Raw genomic sequence first — 7833 nt, forward strand, 5'->3', positions numbered from 1 at the left:
AGCAGATGCACTCAATGGTGCTTCATTGAGGGGAGGGATCGCTCAGTGGTTTGAAGATTGGCCTGTTAAACCCAGGGTTGTGAGTTCAATCCTTGAGGGGGTCTTTATGGATCTAGGGCAAAAATTTGTCTGGGGATTAGTCCTGCTGTGAGCAGGGGGTTGGACTAGATGACCTCCTGAGGTCCCTTCCAACCCTGATATTCTATGCTACACACACTTATATCAGTTGAGGATCTGGCCCCAACACTGGTGCTGAACTTTTCCCATTCTCTCCCTTATCTCTGCTGTGACCTGTTGGCCCCAAGTGGTAATTCCATTGCTGTTGAGAATCAGAGCAGAATATACTAACCTATTTAGAATACACTAACCAAGTTAGAAGCTGAAACCTGCTGGAGTGGCCAATGAACAGTTCAGTCATTTATGCTATTACTAGGAAAGAAAAAGTCTTTAAAAAAACATGGTTTTAAATTGCCCAGAGCCTTGCTGTGAGTTGTTACAAATTACTGTACTGAGATTCAAAAAACCGACAGGTAAGGATTTCTATTTCTGCACCTTCAGTACAGTAATTTGTAGCTGACAGGATCTGACAAACATCCCATTGGGGAAAAAAATTACCTCCATAGATGTGCCTCAAACCCCATGGGAGCATCAAGGCTGAGGACAGGAACAATGGCACGAAGACCTCTATGCCGGAAGGTGAAAACTGATGAAGCAAATGTGTTCAGCAATAGCATTTGGAACCGGTGTGCAGGGAGGAAGAAACAGCTGCCCTGTACAGTTCTACAGTTGAGCTTCATGTGGATCAAATGTGTTCTTAATCCAGCAAGGTGAGGAAGATCTCCAATAGAATGAGACTGTTCTGTTCAATTTCTTATCTATGGTCTTAAACCTGCACCCACTGAAGTCAACCAGCATTGCCATTGATTTCACTGGACACCGGATCAAGCCCTGACATGGGCTTTCTGACCCTTGTTGAGGAGAAAAGGCCTTTCTGGACTGTGGATAGGCATAGTTCTGGACAGGCAATCTTCCAGAATTTCCCAAGGTCCATTTCTTCTGTGTCTGAACATGGGTGACGAGCAATTAATTGGACTGGGGATGAAAACATTAAGTAGGAAGGAGAGCATAGTGTAAAGAACAGCCTTGTCTCTTTGGAAAATTGCATATAGGAAAAATGGAAAAGGTCAGCTAATTCCCTAATTGTGTGTGCTAAAGTACCCAGAAAACTGTTATAGCTGACCTGAAGGAGAACAGATTTCAGGGGAGACTCACATAAATGTCTCCGGATCATGTTCCGCTTCCAGGACAGAATACTAGGCCATACAGGGTGTCTTGAGAGGGAAGATGTCCAGAAACTGAATAACAAGGAAATGAGACCTGCTGGGATAGCCTCAACAGCCCTATAGGGGGACACTTGTCCTATTGTGGGGGCTAAGAGAATGTATTGCTCAGTAGAAATTGAACTAAAAAGAGTAATTCTATATATTCTAGGGAAGATTGGCTTCTACTAGAAAGACCTCCAGAGAATTGCCTGAATTTTTTGAAGAATGATGGCCAGGAGGGACCCACGGCTTTTAATGCTTGGTCCACAAGCTCCCTGAAGAGGTTTTCCCCCTTAAAAGAGAGCGATAACACTATATGACTTTATTGAGAACTTTCCAACCAAAGTGTGCAGCCTTCTCTGCTGTCCTTAGCACTGAATGAAGTGCTGATGCAACCAATGGGCCACATCCTATAGAAAGGTGGTTGTTAGGCTGCAGCAATGCAAGATCTCTTTCACTTGCTTAAGCCTAGAGCTACTGGCAAGTTCAAACCATTTGGACCCCTTGGTGAACAGGAGTGTCCACAAGCTATTCCCTTGCCAGAGGAATGGGGAAAATGCTGTCACCCCCATCCTTCTGTACAATTACAGCTCCTGCCTTGGTTGGTTTTGAAGTCTGACGGCAAGGAGAGCTGCAGGATGGAGGAAAGCAGCTTGATGGCTGTGGTTAAATCTTCTACAATAAACATGAAACTCAACCTTCCCTTTAAAGCTAGCGACCTCAGGGGAGGAGTTCCCCGTCCTCACAAGGGCACAAGAGACCAGTCAGAGGTATTATTAGATGCCTCACCAAATTCTGGAGGTTGATTCCCTTTCAGCATCTGCCTCCTCCTCTTCTTCCAGCTTGTGGAAGTAGTTGTAAGATGGCTGAAATGAAATGGAGTTACATGAAGTTCCAGGACTCCTGGCTAGGAGGTATGAGAGGAGGGGCCTCGGCCACAAGGACTGGAAGCAGTTGTAGAGGGTCCAACAGGTACGGTGGTTCACTTCACTATAAACTCTGCAGTGACTAAGCAGAAAGCATGACACAAATCTTCCACAAAATCCCCTTATGCATTGCAGTAAGTGTCGGGAGGAGTTCTAAGGCAGACAGTTGGACTCTCAGGCAGCTAGATAGCATGTGTTACTTCAACGACTAGTTGATATGACGACATTTGGCTGTAGAGTGCTCACAGTACAGGTAGCAGAGTCAGTGATTTTTCTGTGGGCATTTTTCAGCCCATGTACCTAGGCCAGGTAACCATTGGTAGGCCCACCATCCTCTAAGTGTCTCCTGGGGCTATGGAGCAGATCCAAATTTGCATATCAACCACGTTGCAGATGCCTGTAGGGGGAATTCAGGTTCCCTATGTTTTCTCTCATTTCTGGGTATGAGTCATGCATGAGTTAAGTATTCTGGTGTAGATGAACTGGGAGGTTTGCAGAGAGAAGAGTAGGGGCACTGTGTGATTGTCTCCCTCAGGGGCAGAGAACAAAGAGACAAAGACAGCTAGACACGAGTAAGGATGGAGAAGGAGGATGAGGAAAATTCTGTCATGATTGGCTTTTCCACCCCTTCAATTACGAGAAAGAAGGAGCAACATACATATCACATACCCTAGTGCTGGGTCATTTAAACAGATGCCTTCAAGATATGTTAAGGAAGGAGTAGCAAGCACACAGGTGGGCTGTTTGTTTTTAAATGAATTTTTAATTGAAGGGCAAAATGGAGAAAAACAAGACAGAGGTCTGAGTGCCCACGGCAGGCATGTTAATGGTTTTGAGCAGGGTAACAGACACGTAATCAGAGCTGAAAATGAGTTGGAAGAGATGAGCAGATTTGGGGTCAGAGCAAAAAAAGGCCTCTGACCGTTGCTGGAAGAACAGCGCTCTAAGATACAGCCAGTGAGCCCAGGTGAGAATCGTGCTGCTTTGATATTGGAATTCTCTCAGTTCTGATTCCATTTGCAGCAACTGCATACGTATCAATAAGAGCAGACTGGAACAATTTAATAAGCTCGTGCCTGCTGTCCATTCATTTTTCTTCCTTAAAAGAAATAATCCACCTTTCCAATTTCTATGTGCTATCCACTTGGCATGGAGACAAATTTGGGCTCGGATCTTCAGCGCTGAAAGGCCAAAGGTGAAGTCTACTACTCGATTAATACTGGCAGTTTAAAGCCAATTTAAAAGTCTTCAAAAATCTGTCTTTGATGAGAAGAATAATGTTGTTTAATTGAAAAGTCTCCTTTTCTGGAACCGCTGGATTTCCACAAGCTGCAGCAACTTCAAACGGATTCCCAGTAATATCAGAGCCTCTTACGTTTAAACTGTCACCAGCATGAGAACTGTTATAGGCGTTTGTCTCCTGTAGGTTTCTAAAGACTATACTGTATAAATATTCATACAAAATGGTAGAAGTGCTTTAGAAAAGAAGGGGAAATGCTAAGAGCCATTCCCCTCAAAAAACTAGTAAGTTCAGTAACTGCCGTGGACTGATTTTCATAGGGGGTGGATATTTATTTTTTTAAATGTTACTACTTTTGATTTCTTGTTACTTAATTTACACTGTATATAAATTGTTCTGAGAAAATAGTTGTTGCACATAGGTAAGAAAACGTAGAATTCCAGTGATATTGGAGCAATACATTGCATCTAAATGCAGATAGCAAATGCACTTAGGCATGCATTATTATACCATAATGTATGCCCTGTCATGTTTCATCAGACTTGACTAGAACTTGGTAACTCTTTACACTGCTGGCACAAAAAATAGCACTGTGCCAGTATATGGCTAGACATATGATATTCTGTGCCAGGGTAAGCAAACAGTGGCTTAGTAAAATTAATGGCACACGCTACCTCAACAAAGCACTTAAAATTAAATAGTGTTTGCTTTTTTAAAATTTTGGATAAACTTCCATGCCTTAAATTTCATGACCAGTGCAGAGTATTTTCCATTTCTACATTTTGTTTAAAATCTATGGTGGCTTCTGTGTTATTTTCTATCGATTAGAAAAAGCCAGCAGTAAATATAAAAACACCTAATATAGACAGATATAAACAAAGGGGTTCTGCTGATCAGGCGGACAAGGAAGAACAAGCAGTGACTTACCTGAATGCATGAATTTATGGGACCAACTGTTGTATGGGTAAGGCAGGGAAGGGCTGCAACCATCTGATCATGGGAAAATCTGTTCCATATCATTATATGCTGCTACATATGAGGAAGACTGGTCCAGTGATTCACATGCTGGCTGTGCGCTTGTGAGCTACTGGTTCAATTCCCTGTTCTGCCTGAGAACTGGAAAAGTCTCTGTATCTCAGTCTCCCATCTGCACAATGGGAATAACAGTTGTGATGATAAATACATTTAAAGATTGCCAGTTGCTTGGATACCATGGTGATGGGAGCCATGTATTAGTATGCTACACAGTATATGAAATGAAAATCCCCTTAAAATATATATTTAATGACCGCTGATCGTATCACTTTAAGGAAATCCTAGGTACAGTACATGTAAGGATCCTTTTGCAATGTATTGATATCAGTTGATTGGGCTAGAACAATTAAGCCAATATATTTACTTTATCGTTTTACACTCTGGTATGTGCAGCTGATGTATTTCTAAATAGTCTTTTCTTGTTTGTCAGTAAATATCGGGTGCTTGTTCACAGTCTGTGCAATTATTAATATAGCTGTGCTATACACACTGAGCCAAATGTGTCCCTGGTGTAGGTCTATTAAGTTAGCGGAGTTGCAACAGGGATGAATTTGGCTCACTGCACTTAAATATCTTTGTATTTGATACTCATGGAAGTAATTATATATGAAGCAATATGTCCCTTATTACCAGCATAAGTCTTAGTAACAGCATAAACCCTGAAAGCATAAGATATTTAGCCAATAAAAATGGCCTGGATCTGATCCTTTTTTGCATTGAAGTCAATGGCAAACCTCCCATAAACTCTAATGCGAGCAGAATCAAGACCCAACTTTTCTGCCCCTTGGAGGGAAAGCTGCATTACCAGTAAGAGGTAATCTCCCCATAATGAGGAGTCGCTCACTTTGCAGTACATAACATTTTATGAAGTAGAGAATCTCTTTCCCTAAGCAATTACAATTTTGAGAGAGAGGTTTTCAGATATTTGGAAAGCATCTCCATATCACAGCCCACCCCGTTCCGAATGGATGCAACTTCACAATGTGTCTGACCGGTCATTTACTATCGTAAATAATTTGTGAAATTTGATTTATTTAGAAATGAGAGATCCCAGCTGGATAATAAAATGCATGTTAGGGTTTGAATCCATAGGCTTTTTCATTAAATGTATCATCCCACTTCTTCAGCTTTTTGCTTATAAGTGCCTGTTTCTCATCTAAAAACAGTAACCTTTATCCTTCCTGCTCTTACACTGAATTAGGGTGAGCAGATGTCCTGATTTTATAGAGACAGTCCCAATATTTGGGGCTTTGTCTTGTATAGGTGCCAATTACCCCCCTCACCCGATCCCAATTTTTCACCCTTACTGTCCGGTCACCCTACGCTGAGTGCTCTACACCTGTCCAGAAAAAAGTTCCCTTTGATTTTCTCATCTAATATTTAAAACAGCAAGAGAAACTAATTGCATACTTAATAATGTCAGCAACTGCAACTACAAGTAATCACCTTGCCTTTGAAAACTAAACAGTTACCTCAGCACTGGTGGTATTTTAGGTATTCTTCTAGTAAACATGAAGGTGTGTAGGTAATACTGCCAATATGCAGGGAGGGTGGTTTGGATATCTAAGGCAAAATTGGCAGTGTACAGAGAAATATCATTAAAATTCAATGGCTACCAAAATAAAGGAAAACCTGTTGCTTATTATTCAGCTCTGTTGTGTGGAATACAAAGAGTTAACACATAGAGGGTAAGCCTCCCAGCCACATCTCTTTGTTAAGGTATAGAAAACACAAAGAAAAAGGTAGAATATTGATTGGCACTTGCCTCGTTGAGGGTGTTTTTTTCCACCCAAGAAATAGTATATAGTAATTTAAGCAAAACAGCAATATTACCTTGACTAATTTCTCCCTCTAGTGGTCAACATGAAGAATAACCCATACCTTCACAAGCAACGTTAGATTTTAAGTGCAACGCAAACGAAAGGAGACCAGCTTATAAATTCACATCCCACTTTTTGCCTTTTAATGTGGACAGTTTAGAGCTGCAGCTCCTCAGCTAGTAGAATTACCATCTTTACTTTCAAGCAAGAGTTTGGGTGGGAACCCAAAACAAGAATGTCTGATTTTACTCCAACAACCGTACCAGATCGGCTCATTGGACTCCCTGCCGCAACTCTTGACCAGGTCAAAGGTTTGTTTCCCCAACCATGACAGTATTTGAAAGGTCATTGGTTTTGCAAAAATATATAATTCTTTGTTCACACAGGAAAATACAGTTATTTTAATCTGCAACTCGTCATATTTTCTGTACATAGCTATCCATTGAGAACATCTAAAGGTGTGCTAGTTTACTTCCATTTAAGACCCAAATTATCTAGCAGCATTGTAAATCTATCCCTAACATTTCAGAGTTATGTTCTTCCAAAATTGTAGAAGATGACTTTAAAAATGTGAAGCAGCAATAGAAGTTGTATATCACAGTATATGAAACAGCACTGGAAAAGATAGGACTAAGTATATTCTTTACAGAATACTTTCGTTATGGGTAATTATTTACATTCAGAGGTTTAACTTGAATGACACTGATACATAAGTCTAATGCTTAATGATATTTAACTCTGACAATACAGTTTTTATAAATTACTGCTGAAGCTTAACATTCCTGATTATGAGATATACAATAACGTGATGTCATTAAGGCAAAATCTGTAAATTATAGTCTGTCATTTTGCTTTAAATAAGTGTATTTCTTTGGACTATTTGTGTGATAAATATAAATGAAAATGAACCTTGGGTCTCTTCAATTATTCTTATTTAGGATTCCTTTCCGTATGAACTTTCATTTATCTCAAATGACAATCTCTCCGCTATAAATCAAAGAGAGGTATGTCTTTGTGATAACAGAAACTTAAAATAGTGAAGCAACACCTCTGATTATTAAAGATAACATTTCAGTGTCCCAGGTTTGCTTTATGGCAATACAATCCTATGTATCAGGCTGTGTTTCCTGTGCTTTTGAGGGCTTTTAGTATTCCTCCACTTGCTGTATAACGAATACCTCACAACAGTTCCAATTAAATCTGTGATTAAAAATCCATATAAACTGTATTTACCTTTAGAACTATTAAGGGTAACCTAAGTAAACATAAATACCCCCCTAATTCTTCTTGTGTGAGAACTGGAGTACTTCCTGTTATGGCCATTGGTTGGCATATGATTGACACTGTGTTGTCTAGATGGGCCTGGGCTCCCAAACTGGGTTCCAAATCTGAATTCAAAATTCAAGAGGAGTGGAGATCTGGCGATTGGGTTCAAGCCCCTCCCTAGTGTGATATTTTGGGCCCTGATCCTGCCAACACATGTGCATGTG

Source organism: Gopherus evgoodei, chromosome 3 (genome assembly GCF_007399415.2).
Source record: "Gopherus evgoodei ecotype Sinaloan lineage chromosome 3, rGopEvg1_v1.p, whole genome shotgun sequence".
Classification (NCBI taxonomy): Eukaryota; Metazoa; Chordata; order Testudines; family Testudinidae; genus Gopherus; species Gopherus evgoodei.